Raw genomic sequence first — 13,607 nt, 5'->3', positions numbered from 1 at the left:
TTGCCATATAGTTCAGATTCTGGATTTTGTGTCTCCAAATACCAACCTTCTTGGTATGTTTATAAATACTAACCAGTAAAAAGTAAAGAAAAAAAATGGCAGTAAACACATAACATTTAGAAGTGTAGAGGTACAGTATCAAGTTAAGCAGCTGAAAGAGTTCATTGTGATTTCTTTGAAAATAAAGCAGCTGGGAAAAAAATACAGTTAATAAGAACACTATAGAGGTCAAACAAAACACACTAACAGAAGCATTTCTCTTAGGGTCTATTATTTGTGACTTTGCCATCTTGAGACCTTCACACGAGGACTTCTACCAAGACCTGTAGGTGCTGTTCTACATGAGCGAGCAGGAGGTGCAGAACTCTGAGCTCACAGAACTCCAGGCCCTATCCCTACATCAGCCAGAGCAACAACCTTTTCATTTAGTTTACCTTGTGGACTACCATGTAAGATGATATTTGAAGAGTCTTATACTACCATAACAAATTAATGTTTGAAAATTACTAGCCCAGAAATGTGGCACTGGAGAACACTTGTAAAGCAAATATACAAGCCCATAAACCACCCAACTTTTATTGCTGCTTTCTGGAGAGTAGCTTTAGGTTGACTCGGGATATCAGTGAGGAGAAAACACTGTCAGCTTCAGCACATGGGCAGTAATAGTCACAGAATGCGAGGCTCTGGTGAAACAATATACTGGCCCTCAGAATGATCACCCAACATGTTTGGAACTCCAGCTTCAGCAATACAAGAGCACAATCATCTCAGGTCCTGGAATGAACATTTGAAAAATGAAGGACGTATATGCAAACAAAGATCAAGTATCCACTGCATCCGGGTGGAAAAACTCATAAATGTAAGGGAAATTGTGGGGGCAAAAGGATGATCTTTGAAATCCCATATCCAAGGGCACTGAGATATATTTCTATTCAAGGTTTAAAATTTTTTTAATATAGTCAAAAGTATAAAAGGCCAATATATACATGGAAATTAAACCAGGAATGAATTGAAAGAGCACATTTCAAACTTTAGTGAAAGGATTGGAAGTTTCCTGATATAGTCCCAATTTCATGTAGTTTATTCTTTTTTAATATGATTTAATTTTTATGAAACTTTTTAATATAAATAAACTCACAAGTTTAGGGGAAAATACTTTTTATCAGGCTAAAGGGTTGGGAGTTGGGGAAAATGTGGTTCTTTGATTTGCTTTTTCTAAGGACTGTAGTAGCCAGAACCCAAATAAACAGGAAGGCATTTTAATGGCCTCTGTATGTTATAAACGTTGATCGTTTTACTACTAATGAGATGGGTAGGCTGATACTAGCAGTTTGAGTTGGAAAGTAAAGTGAAACAGCAAGCAAAACTGCTAAGGAATGGTCTATACAAAAGAAGGGTTTATGTGAAGGTGGTCAAAATATACAAACTTCAAGTTTTATAAGATACATATGTATATGCATATATATAATATAAGTTCTGGGGGTGTAATATACAGCATGGTGACGGTAGTTAACAATACTCTGTAGTATACTTGAAAGTTGCTAAGAGTAGAGGAACTAAAGAGCCTCTTTGATGAAAGTGAAAGAGGAGAGTGAAAAAGTTGGCCTAAAGCTCAACATTCAGAAAACAAAGATCATGGCATCTGGTCCCATCACTTCATGGCAAATAGAAGGGGAAAGAGTGGAAACAGTGTCAGACTTTATTTTGGGGGGCTCCAAAATCACTGCAGATGGTGATTGCAGCCATGAAATTAAAAGATGCTTACTCCTTGGAAGAAAAGTTATGATCAACCTAGACAGCATATGCAAAAGCAGAGACATTACTTTGCCAACAAAAGTATGTGTAGTCAAGGCTATGGTTTTTCCAGTGATCATGTATGGATGTGAGAGTTGGACTGTGATGAAAGCTGAGCACCGAAGAATTGATGCTTTTGAACTGTGGTGTTGGAGAAGACTCTTGAGAGTCCCTTGGACTGCAAGGAAATCCAACCAGTCCATTCTAAAGGAGATCAGTCCTGGGTGTTCATTGGAGGGACTGATGCTAAAGCTGAAACTCCAGTACTTTGGCCACCTCATGCGAAGAGTTAGTTGGCTCATTGGAAAAGACCCTGATGCTGGGAGGGATTGGGGGCAGGAGGAGAAGGGAACAACATAGGATGAGATGGCTGGATGGCATCACCGACTCGATGGACGTGAGTCTGAGTGAACTCCGGGAGTTGGTGATGGACAGGGAGGCCTCGTGTGCTGTGATTCATGGGGTCGCAAAGAGTCGGACATGACTGAGCGACTGAACTGAACTGAACTGAACTGAAGAGAGATCTTAAAAGTTCTCATCACAAGAAAACATTCTAATTATGTGAGGTGAATTATGTTAACCAAACTCATTGAGGTAATCATTTTGTAATTAATATAAATATCAAATCATTATGTTTTTCACCTGAAACATACAATGTTACACATCAATTATATCTCAGTAGAACAGATTTTTTTCAAAAGATAAAATACATACTCATCATTCATTAAATATACGTTGCTGCTATACAATTTTTGAAAGGATTTTCAAAAATTATTTTAGTTTGAATTATTTTCAGAATAAAATATTGGAAGAAAGATATATGAAAAATCTGGGACAAAGAATAAACTCAATAGTCAGTTCTGTTGTGGAAATGCAGAAAGTCCAAGCTCTTGCCTCTAAAAATCTCCTCTTTGAGATAAATGTTGTGGCAATCTCAGATTCTTTACATGAACTGTGAATCTTCACCGGAACCCTGAAATCTCAAGAAGCATCACAAATTAGGCCAGTTAAAGGTCTTGTTATTGTGATAACTGATTATTACTTTTTAAGGAAGTATATAGAATCATGTTTATGTGATAAGTGTAGTTTTTTTAAAACCTTAGTCCTAAAAGGCTATTTGGATTCCTAATGCCATCACTTCAGGGGAAATAGATGGGGAAACAGTGGAAACAGTGTCAGACTTTATTTTGGGGGGCTCCAAAATCACTGCAGATGGTGACTGCAGTCATGAAATTAAAAGACGCTTACTCCTTGGAAGAAAAGTTATGACCAACCTAGATAGCATATTCAAAAGCAGAGACATTACTTTGCCAACAAAGGTCAATCTAGTCAAGGCTATGGTTTTCCAGTGGTCATGTATGGATGTGAAAGTTGGACTGTGAAGAAGGCTGAGCACTGAAGAATTGATACTTTTGAACTGTGGTGTTGGAGAAGACTCTTGAGAGTCCCTTGGACTGCAAGGAGATCCAAGCAGTCCATTCTGAAGGAGATCAACCCTGGGATTGCTTTGGAAGGAATGATGCTAAAGCTGAAGCTCCAGTACTTTGGCCACCTCATGCGAAGAGTTGACTCATTGGAAAAGACCCTGATGCTGGGAGGGATTAGGGGCAGGAGGAGAAGGGGACGACCAAGGATGAGATGGCTGGATGGCATCACCGACTTGATGGACATGAGTTTAAGTAAACTCCGGGAGTTGGTGATGGACAGGGAGGCCTGGCGTGCTGCGATTCATGGGGTCGCAAAGATTCGAACACGACTGGGTGACTGAACTGAACTGAACTGATGCCTAAAGAACATAATTTTCAAACTATAGTGCTATAAACTCTATTAAAATTTTTAAACTCTATTAAATGGTTAAAGAAGAAATAACATGATTATTTCAATAAATAATTTAACCAAATCTTACAAATACTCTAAATCAAAACCTTAATAACAGGATTTTGTATATCTAATCTTCCTTAACTCATTAAGAAATCTCTGTGTCAAACCAACAACTGACATTATGATTGATGGTGAAACTCTATAAGCATTCCTAATTGTGCAAAAGTGATTTACTATAATTACTATTACTTTATTGTATTCTATAACTAAGAACAGTTAGACATAAGAAATAATGGGAAAGATCAAAGTATATCAAGAACCTACTATGTGTCAAGTATTCCATTAAGATGTTTTTATGATTATTCATTTAATCTTCACAATTTTATAAGATAAATGCTATTGCAACACCAAATTGCTGTTGAAAAAGGAATCTGAGGCTAAGAAAATTTAACTCAGAGATGTAGTAGCATATCCAGGAATGGCAAATTGAAATTATAATGGAGTAATCACAGTTCAGGCACACAAAAATGGAGTAGGGTGGCTATTGAGGATCTGGTCTGAGGCGTGTCCCTGCACCACTGAGAACTTGAACTTTCTTTGAACTCTACCAGACCCAAGGACACCACCAGGCGTATTCAGAACAACACCTGCCAGCTACAATTTTATGGTCTCAAGGTCTCCCCTTGTAACTATGCAACCATTGCAAACCCCAACCAGTCCTTGCTTACCAGGCACCGTCACTGCTTGCCAGCTCCAATTATAATTCTTGACAAACAACTTACGTAACTGACTGGCCTTGCAGCTTTTTGCCTTTATGTTTCCTCCATTTTGGAGACTGGCGGAACACAATCCAAGTGCTTATTGAATCTGTGTCTCCCAAGCTGCAGTCCCAACAAACCCCAAATAAACATTTTTCTATTTTAATCAGGTCTCCACTTATGAAATTTCGATTAACCCCAATAATAGTAGAGCCAGGATTCAAACCCAGGCACTCTGACTCCAGCTTGAAATTATGCACTCTTAATTTTAACTGACAAACGTGTCCTGGATGTCTACCATGTATCAGACTTACAGGCACAATAGATATAGCACTTAAAAGACAAAAACCCCTGCCCTTGCGGAGCTTACAATACAGAAGTAAAACCAGTGAAGACTGATTTTGGAAAGAAAGGCAAAATTATGATTCGATGTGAATAACTGTATACATAGAAAACCACAGATTTCAAATGCAAATTATGAGAAACAAGAACTCTCAACCATTGAATAATTTCTAATTAATATACAAATCAATTTTTTCTATATTCAAGCAATAATAAACTGGAAAATTATAGAATACTAATTTTTATTTAGGATAGCAAAAATGATCAAGTACTTATGTAAAAATTTCCAAGAAGATGCAGAGGGCTTACATACTTAAAAAGCTTTAAACCAATGAGGTTCATAAAAGAAAGTAAATAAATGAAAATTTTCTCTAAATTTCGTGTTAATTTTTTCTAAATTTAGATTGAAGAATAATTTAGTACCAATAAAAATACTAATAGTGAACTTTTTGTTACATGTCAGGAATACATAAAACCTCACCTGAAAATGCACAAATTGCAGAGGCATTCTGAAAAATAAGAGAGATGAGAGAGTGTTAGCTCTACCACATTGTACATATATCATAAAGCTATATAGTAAACCACTGCAGAACTGGTAAGGGAATAATAAAGAGAAGATCACTGAAGCATAATCAAAAGTTGAAAAAAAACCTACAACAGAAAATTTAATGTTTGATGAAGGTGATAATTCACATGAATAGAAAAAATAGATTAACCAAAAATCTAAAAACTAAAAATTTGTTACATAATGGATTACCCTAAAACTTATGGCTAAAACAAGACCACTGATTATATCTTGTGATTTGGGGGGCAGCAATTTGGGTAGGATCTGGCTAGGTGATTATTTTACTCCACATGGTGGTGACTGTCACTTAGTGATATCCAGCTATAGCTGAGTTAGTCTAGAATGTCCAACAGAGCATCACTCATATGCCTAGAACTTTGGCAGAAACAGCTAGATGTTTCTGCCAAATGACTGGGTTCTTTTTGGTTCCTCTCTCTCTCTCTCCAGCTGGCCCCAGAGCCCCTCCATACAACTTCTCCCACAGGCATGGCAATATCCTCTGACATGGAAACTTAGAGCTCCAAGAAACTAAGGTGGAAGTTATCACTGCTGTCAAATATTAAGCCCAGAACTGGCAAGCATAACCTCTGCCGTTCTCAACTGGCCATGGCAATCACTAAGACAGATCAGATTCACGGAGAGAGGAAGTAGAATCCACCTCTCATTGGGAATGCGGTCCACACATTTATGAATTTATCAGTGTCTTTGATCTTCTACTCTAAGAAGCTGAAAGCAACAACAACAACAAAAATCTGTATAGGGGATGACAGAAGATGAGATGGTTGGACGGCATCACCGACTCGATGGACATGAGTTTGAGCAAGCTCTGGGAGTTGGTGATGGACAGGGAAGTCTGGTATACTGCAGTCCATGGGGTCACAAACAGTCAGACACAACTGAGCGACTGAACTGAACTGACTGGACCTTCACTCCTTACATCAAAATAAATTCAGAGAAATCAAAGATTTAACTGAAAAAAAAAAACAATTATTAAAAGAAAATGGATGAAAATTTAATAGTAATTTATTGGAAAGGGTCTTTTATAGCACTAAATGATACCAACACATTTGCTAAATTTGACTTTTTATACAACTCTTAAATTTCTGGACAAGAAAGAAAGAAAACCACCAGAAAATTCAAAAGACAAAAGATGGATTTTTGCTTCTGTCTGTGAAGGAGCAGATGGTACTTCACCATCACTACTAAAATAAACAATTGTCTTCAGACACTGGACAATGGGCAGCTTAGAACTGGAATTCCTGGGAGAAGGAAAGCAAATTAAATGAGCCCTACAATTCTCCCAGCTTCCTACTTTGGCATCCTTTCATGACTGTGGAAAAGAGGGAGGTCACCCAGATACAGCTAGGTCTTTATTGTTGAAAAGACAGAGATTGGAATTTAAGGAATTTGTAGGACAGAGTACTATAGATGAAAAATTACCTATAGAACTAGATCTCCATAAATCTTCAGAGATGTCCCTTGAGTCTTTGACTGAACCCTAAGTTATGCATATGCAGGGTAAGATTCCACAGGAAGCGCAGAAACCAAGTGCTGCTAGAGCTGCCAGATCTAACAAATATAAACATAGGATGCACAGTTATATTCTAATTTTAGGTGAGCAGCAAATAAGTGTTGAGTATCAACGTGTACTCATTATATTTTATCTGGCAACTCTAACTACTGGAGAATAAACTGCTTCCCAGATGGTGTGGTGGTAAAGAACCTACCTGCCAATGCAGGAGATGCAAGAGACTCAGACTTGATCTCGGGATCAGGAAGATCCCCTGGAGCAGGAAGTGGCAACCTGCTCCAATATTCTTGCCTGGAAAACCCCATGGACAGAGGAGGCTGCTGGGCTCTAGTCCATGGGGCTGCAAAGAGTCAGACACAACTGAGCAACTCTACACACACACACATGCAAACTGAACAACGACCAGAGCTTGCACTTGGCTGGGAAATGTTCAAGTTCCAATCAACTAAGATGGAGAGGCAGAGTGGACACTGGAAGAATTCAGTCAAGACTCCAAAATATCTACTTTTTAAGGACTAAGCTAGACTGAGAGTATAGGTCAACCCAGATCCATGCTGACAAAGCTTGCAGAGACCAGATGAGATTACCAGGATAGTAAATGTAGATAGAAAAGAGAAGCACTCCAAAGACTGGACCCTGTCAGTAGCAAATGTTAAGTCTGGGAGACTTCCCTGGTGGCTCAGTGGCGAAGACTCCATGCTCCCGGTGCAGGAGGTCCGGGATCCATCACTGGTCAGGGAACTAGTTCCCACATACCAGAACTAAGACCTGATGCAGCCAAATAAGTAAGTAAATAAATATTTTTTTAAAGTCCGGGGGAAGAAAAAGGTGGACTCGGGGGTGGGGAGTGAAATAAGAAGTCACCAGTGAGGTGTGAAGAAAGCGAGAGTATGTAGTGTCCTGGAGGTTAAGGGAAGAATGTATGTTAGGGAGAAAAATAAGAGGATGGCAAATGCTCCTGGGATTGGCCACTGAATTTAACCAAGTAAGAGTCGTTGGAGAAGATGATAAGAGCAGTTAGAATGGAATCATAGGGGTAAAAGCCTGAGTGCAGTGGGTTATTCAGGACAGAAGGTGAGGAGAAGAATTAGAGAGAGTAGGTAGAGACAATCCTTCTGAAGAATTTTGCTGTTAAAAGTAACAGAGAAATGGAACAGTAACTGTAGGAGGGACTGGAATCAAGAGACTTTTTGTTTTCAAATGTTTAGCCTCTATGGCAATAACCCTGAGAGGAAGAAAAATATAATGCTGCAGAAGGAGAAGAAATTTACTGGAAAAAATTTATCAGAGTAAAATCTTTGCATGCATATGAAAGGGACTGGAGGTGCTGGCCTTAGCTAGGTGCATGAATAGCTCATCTCTGGGAAGAGGCAGAAAGGCAGTGTACATGGTACAGAGGCTACTACAGGGTGAAGTGTAGCAAAGTCTAAAGAAAGACCCTTCTGAGTACCTCAGTTTTCTTAAGGCAGTAGGCTGGAAGGTTATTATCTGAGGGCAGAGATGGAGGAAGGAGTTTGTGAAGAGTTTGGGGGGACTTCCCTGGCAGTGGAGCTAAGGCTCCACACTCAAAATGCAGGGGGCCCAGTTTTGACCCCTGGTCAGGTAACTAGATCCTGCATGCTGCAACTTAAGATTCTGCATACCACAGTGAAGATCAAATATCCCGTGTGCCACAACTATGACCCAGCACAGCCAAATAAATAGATAAATATTAAACAAAACATAGACAATGTCCTTGTGCTCAAGTAGCACACCATCTACCTGAAGACAGAGGACAGACAACAAACGCATAAACTAAATAATATCTCTCATATGGTTTTTAGTGCTCTGGGAGCAGGCAGCAGTGCAAAGAGACAAAGAGTGAAAGCAGTTACTGTTTATGACAGGAGGCTTCTCTGATGAGGTGACATTTGAGCAGGAACCTGAAACAAAGGAAGCAGAGAGCCACATGTTAAAAAAAAAAAAAAAAGGAAAAAAAGAGTTTGAGGAGAAGGTGGAAAATAGTTGTTTGGGAAAGTTGAATGGCAAATGGACCAGGTAATACAGTGATATTGCCAGGCAGCATTAGACCCATTTGATGTTTGCAGTTATGAATTTAAAATGGGGCTAATCAAAGGGTAGTATGGCTTCCTTCAGCTGCATATTATACAGCGTAGGCGGAGAGTTAGATTTAGTCAGGGTTGTGTTTCTCCAAGTCCATATGAGAGAGAGGCAATTCTCTACAGGCACAGAAACGATGATGGGGTCATCACAGACTTTAAGACAGAAACGAAGGATGTGAAAGCAGGGTGAGGGACAGGAAAATGACGCGGGGATCAAGGCACTAGAAGTTCTGATCAGGTCAAAGGATGGTTAAAGCTCAACTTTAAAAGGCATGAATTGGAAAGATAAAAGGTGGGCATGTGAAATTGAGATAACAAAGGAGTGGCAGTTGCTGGTAATGACGAGATTTACAATAGGACTGTGGGAGTGTCTGGGAGGTAGGAAGGAGGAAAAAATCACTAGAGAATAAGAATTCAAAGAAACAGATGTATCAAGCTATTGGAAAAATCATATTTGCTTATAGTGAAATGACCAAGAATTTAGACAGGAGAAGTGTTGGAGGGAATGCCTCTGACCCATAAAATGAAGGCTTTTGGTTTGATCGATTTCTTTTGATCAATTAGGATGATAATAGAAATACTACAGGCTGAGACACTTGATGCATTGGTAAAGACTCAACAAAGCATGCTAAGAAAATGGTCTCAAGTCTACCTGGTCCTCAGAGAGCTTCAGGTTTACGCTTCAGTGAGAAGTAAAGGTTAATTTATCTAGCCTCCCCCTGGCAGGCCTCCCAGAGCAAGAGTTGTCTTCCTGCAGGGCGGGACCATTTGGCAAATATCCTGAGAGAATACTGAGGTGGTGGAATAGGACAGGAGGCCAAGGTTCCAAACACAGATATCTGAAACTGCAAGGCTTATACCTGAGCTGCTGTTCATGCCAAAGGCTGCCCCAGCTACAAATTCTGAGACTGGAGAACATAAGGCTCGGACCTAAGGCCCTCATCATATCGAAGCTGATGCAGGCACTTCCTTAAGCATGCAGCTTATCAGCCCAAAGTGTAGATGGCGGTCCTGTTAATGGCTTTGCTCTGTCCCAGAGAGCAACTGGCAAGTGAGGAACTGTACATTGCTTCTTGGTTCTGTGAGTTTCTCTGAATAAATGCTGACACAGGTCCAGTGTGTGTGATATCAGGTCATTCAACCCACGTGTGTTCTATCTGCAAACATTACCCAACTCCCCTCTTTTCTTCTTCTTAGCCTCATATTTTAAGAACAAAAAGGAAAAAAAAAGAAGATGCCTTTTCCCCTAACCATACATCCAGTATCACGTCTTATAATGACTTGTTTTGAAAGGGTTTGAGGAACTGGCCTGGGAAGTCCAGTAGTAGAAGGAAACCCAAAGCATTAAGGCATTTTTCGACACCAGCAATAGATTGCTAAGGCAGAAATTGCAAGTATAAATATCCCTATGCATCCATCATACCCCAGAGCACTCCAGAGGTGTCAAGGCCCTCTTTTCTGCTGATTCACTCCTAGAGGTTTCTGCACAGCACTCCAGAAAACCCCTGCAATTAGTTAGAGTTAGCACCAAACATCCTCATATATACCTGCTGTGATAAAGAAGGCATTGATCATCATACTCAAAGGGGAGGAGTCCTGGGCATCCAAGACTCGCTGGGAGCCAGTGCAACACATCTCAAATTTTTATTTAAAACAACAACTACAGCAAAACAGTTTTTGAAGATCTCTTCGCTTCCTCAATAAAAGCATAGCCCAATAGGATCTTATAGCCTTGTTGCTTTTACCTCACTGCTACCATTTACATATTTGCAGTCCTGGCTCAGTTACTTGTGATATTTAAAGCTGTATACAATTCAAGCCACATTTTTAAAATACTTAATTCTACCATGAAATTGAGCTATTGTGAGATTGCTGAAAAAAAGGAGATACTACTATAGTACAGCATTGTGGATTTTAAAGTCAAACAGATGCAAATTTGTTCAGATTACCATCTTTTTGATCTTAAATAAATTTCCTAATATTCTCAACATTCAGTTTCTCTTCTACAGAATGGAGGTAATAATACTAACAATCTTAAGGGTAATTTTGATCTGTCATGAAAACATATCATTATATGTAAAGAATCTAGATGCCAGGGAAGAATTAATGTCCAATTACTGGTAACAACTATGATAAATGCATAAGTAACACACTCAACTCACTCTGGGTCACATGCAATTTTCCTGTGGAAGGGTAGGCTTTTCTACTTACTACTGTTAGCCAAAAAAGAAAAAGCAAATTCAGACAGCTGCTTCCATGTGGATTACTGATCATGTGAGTCACGGTTCTAAACCTTGGCTGCCCTGACCAAAATTCTGATAACTTTGCAAGATGTTCCAGAAATGGGTCACGGTATTTTTTTTTCTCTCTTTTAGTGGGAAAATAGAAAGACGGGGTTTTAATGTGCAAGTACTGCAAAGTTTTAGCCTTTTCGTTTTTATAAACTTGTTACCTTCTAAACAGAAGCAACTGGGGGATTGTAACCACCAACTACACCCTTGTGCACAAGGAGGCACCATTAAACTATAAGAATTCTGTCCCCAGCCAACCATTCTAGTCCTAAAACAAAGGAAAGGGCTCATCATCATGTTTTCCCCAAAGCCAAAACCCTCTAAAGCCACAGAGAAGATGTCATCATTGCTGGAGAGGGTTTCCTGAGACAGGGAAAAGAGATAGAAGTATCCTGGTTTCTCCCTTTTGCTCACCTCAATCTCCTACCAGCCATTTTTGTTGGCTCTGTTCAGCAGAGTCATCTGGCAAGACAGCCTAAAACAACTTGCAGAGTCAGGTCTTTGTGATGCCAGCATTCCTGGGGCAAGGGAAGGAATTGATCTGGGCACTAACAGGAAAACAACAGCCTTCTTTCAGTTCCTTGGAAAGGCCAAGTTCTTCCCAGTGTCAAGAATTTATATATTCTTTGACCTCTGCCTACAATCACTTACCCACAGTTCTACCTGGCTGACTGATTCTTCAAGTCTCAGCTTAAACATTGTCTCCTTGAAGTGGTCTCCCCTGATTATCAATATAGAGTAGGTCTTCCTCTATTATTCTTTTTTTAAAAAAATCTCTTTGTACTAATCTTCAGAACTATATATGTATATGTGTAATGATCTGTTTACTATCTACTTATCCAGGAACAAGACATATCTGTTTTGCTTCCTACTGCACTGGCATAATTTGGCACCTTGCCTAGCATATAGTTGGGGCTTCTCGGGTGGCATTAGTGGTAAAGAACCTGCCTGCCAATGCAGAAGCCACAGGCTCAATCCCTGGCTATGGAAGAGCCCCCCTGGAGGAGGAAATGGCGTCCACTTCAGTATTCTTACCTGGAAAATCCCATGGACAGAGGATCCTGATGGGCTACAGTCCATGGGATTGCAAAGAGTGGGACATGATTGAGTGACTGAACGACTGAGCAACTGAGCGCACAAGCTACACACACATTAACACACGCGGGCATACAGTCAGTACTCAGTACAGAAGTGAAGAAGTGAAGTCACTCAGTCGTGGCCGACTCTTTGCGACCCCGTGGACTGTAGCCTGCCAGGCTCCTCTGTCCATGGGATTCTCCAGGCAAGAATACTGGAGTGGGTTGCCATTGCCTTCTCCAGGGGATCTTCCCGACTCAGGGATCAAACCCAGGTTTCCTGCACTGGAGGCAGACGCTTTAACCTCTGAGCCACCTGGAGGCAGACACTTTAACCTCTGAGCCACCAGGGAAGCCCCACTCAGTACAAGGCAGCCACGATTATTACTACCTGTTACTTTTAAGGATAGTTGAATAATCAGACGAAGATGCCAACCGTTTCTGGAGTGTAGGTCAGTTTCTTTCTGGTGCCACATTCTATTTTTTCTTCCTAATATTTAGTTAACCCAAGTTGTAAGTTCCAGTTCCATGAATACTTTTCAAACATTGTCTAGAACACAAAATTTCTACATCTTGAGGGCTCAAAGGCAGTTAGAGAAAGTGGATACGTTCCTTCAACTGTCAAAACAAAAACTCTGTCGGCAAACTTGGACTAAACAAATTCTTTTCATCAAATGATCTGTAACTGAAAAGAGAAAAATGTGCGCAAGAGACCAATTTATCATCTGCAAAATCTGTTTATGTTTCACATATTCTGGTTCGGATTTTTTGATGCTTGTTCTTTAAAACTATTGAACGATATATTTTCCATGACATTTCCCAGGGGATCTCCATTATTTTTCTTCTACAACTTATTTTTTCTTCAGTAGAATTCAGCTCTCTTTTCTTTCTTCATGTAGAGGACTGCAACCTAAATATGGACTCCACATAAGGAAGGGCTGCTTTGTCTTTACAGACTTTATCTCTCAGATTCCCAAGCTTTCTTAAACCCAGGCCTCCTGACCCCAAATATTCCCATGTTATCATATGCAGAAAAAAAAATCCTGAACGCTCAGGAAGGTCAACAGTCTGGCTTTGGGGAGACTAAGGTGACTGTCTTGGTCTCTTGGAAACTCCACTTCCAGTTCACTTTTGCCATCACTAGGAGATTTAGTTTTCAAACCCTTATTGAATGCCTATCGTGCATTATGTGACTCAGTGGTAAAGGACCTACCTCCCAATGCAGGAGACATAAGAGATGTGGCTTAGATCCCTGGGAAGATACCCTGGAGAAGGAAATGGCAATGCCTTCCAAAATTCTCGCCTGGGAAAGCCCATGAACACGGGA

The sequence above is a fragment of the Ovis aries genome, chromosome 3, assembly GCF_016772045.2.
Source record: "Ovis aries strain OAR_USU_Benz2616 breed Rambouillet chromosome 3, ARS-UI_Ramb_v3.0, whole genome shotgun sequence".
Lineage (NCBI taxonomy): Eukaryota > Metazoa > Chordata > Mammalia > Artiodactyla > Bovidae > Ovis > Ovis aries.
Note: the sequence above shows the minus strand (reverse complement) of the source record.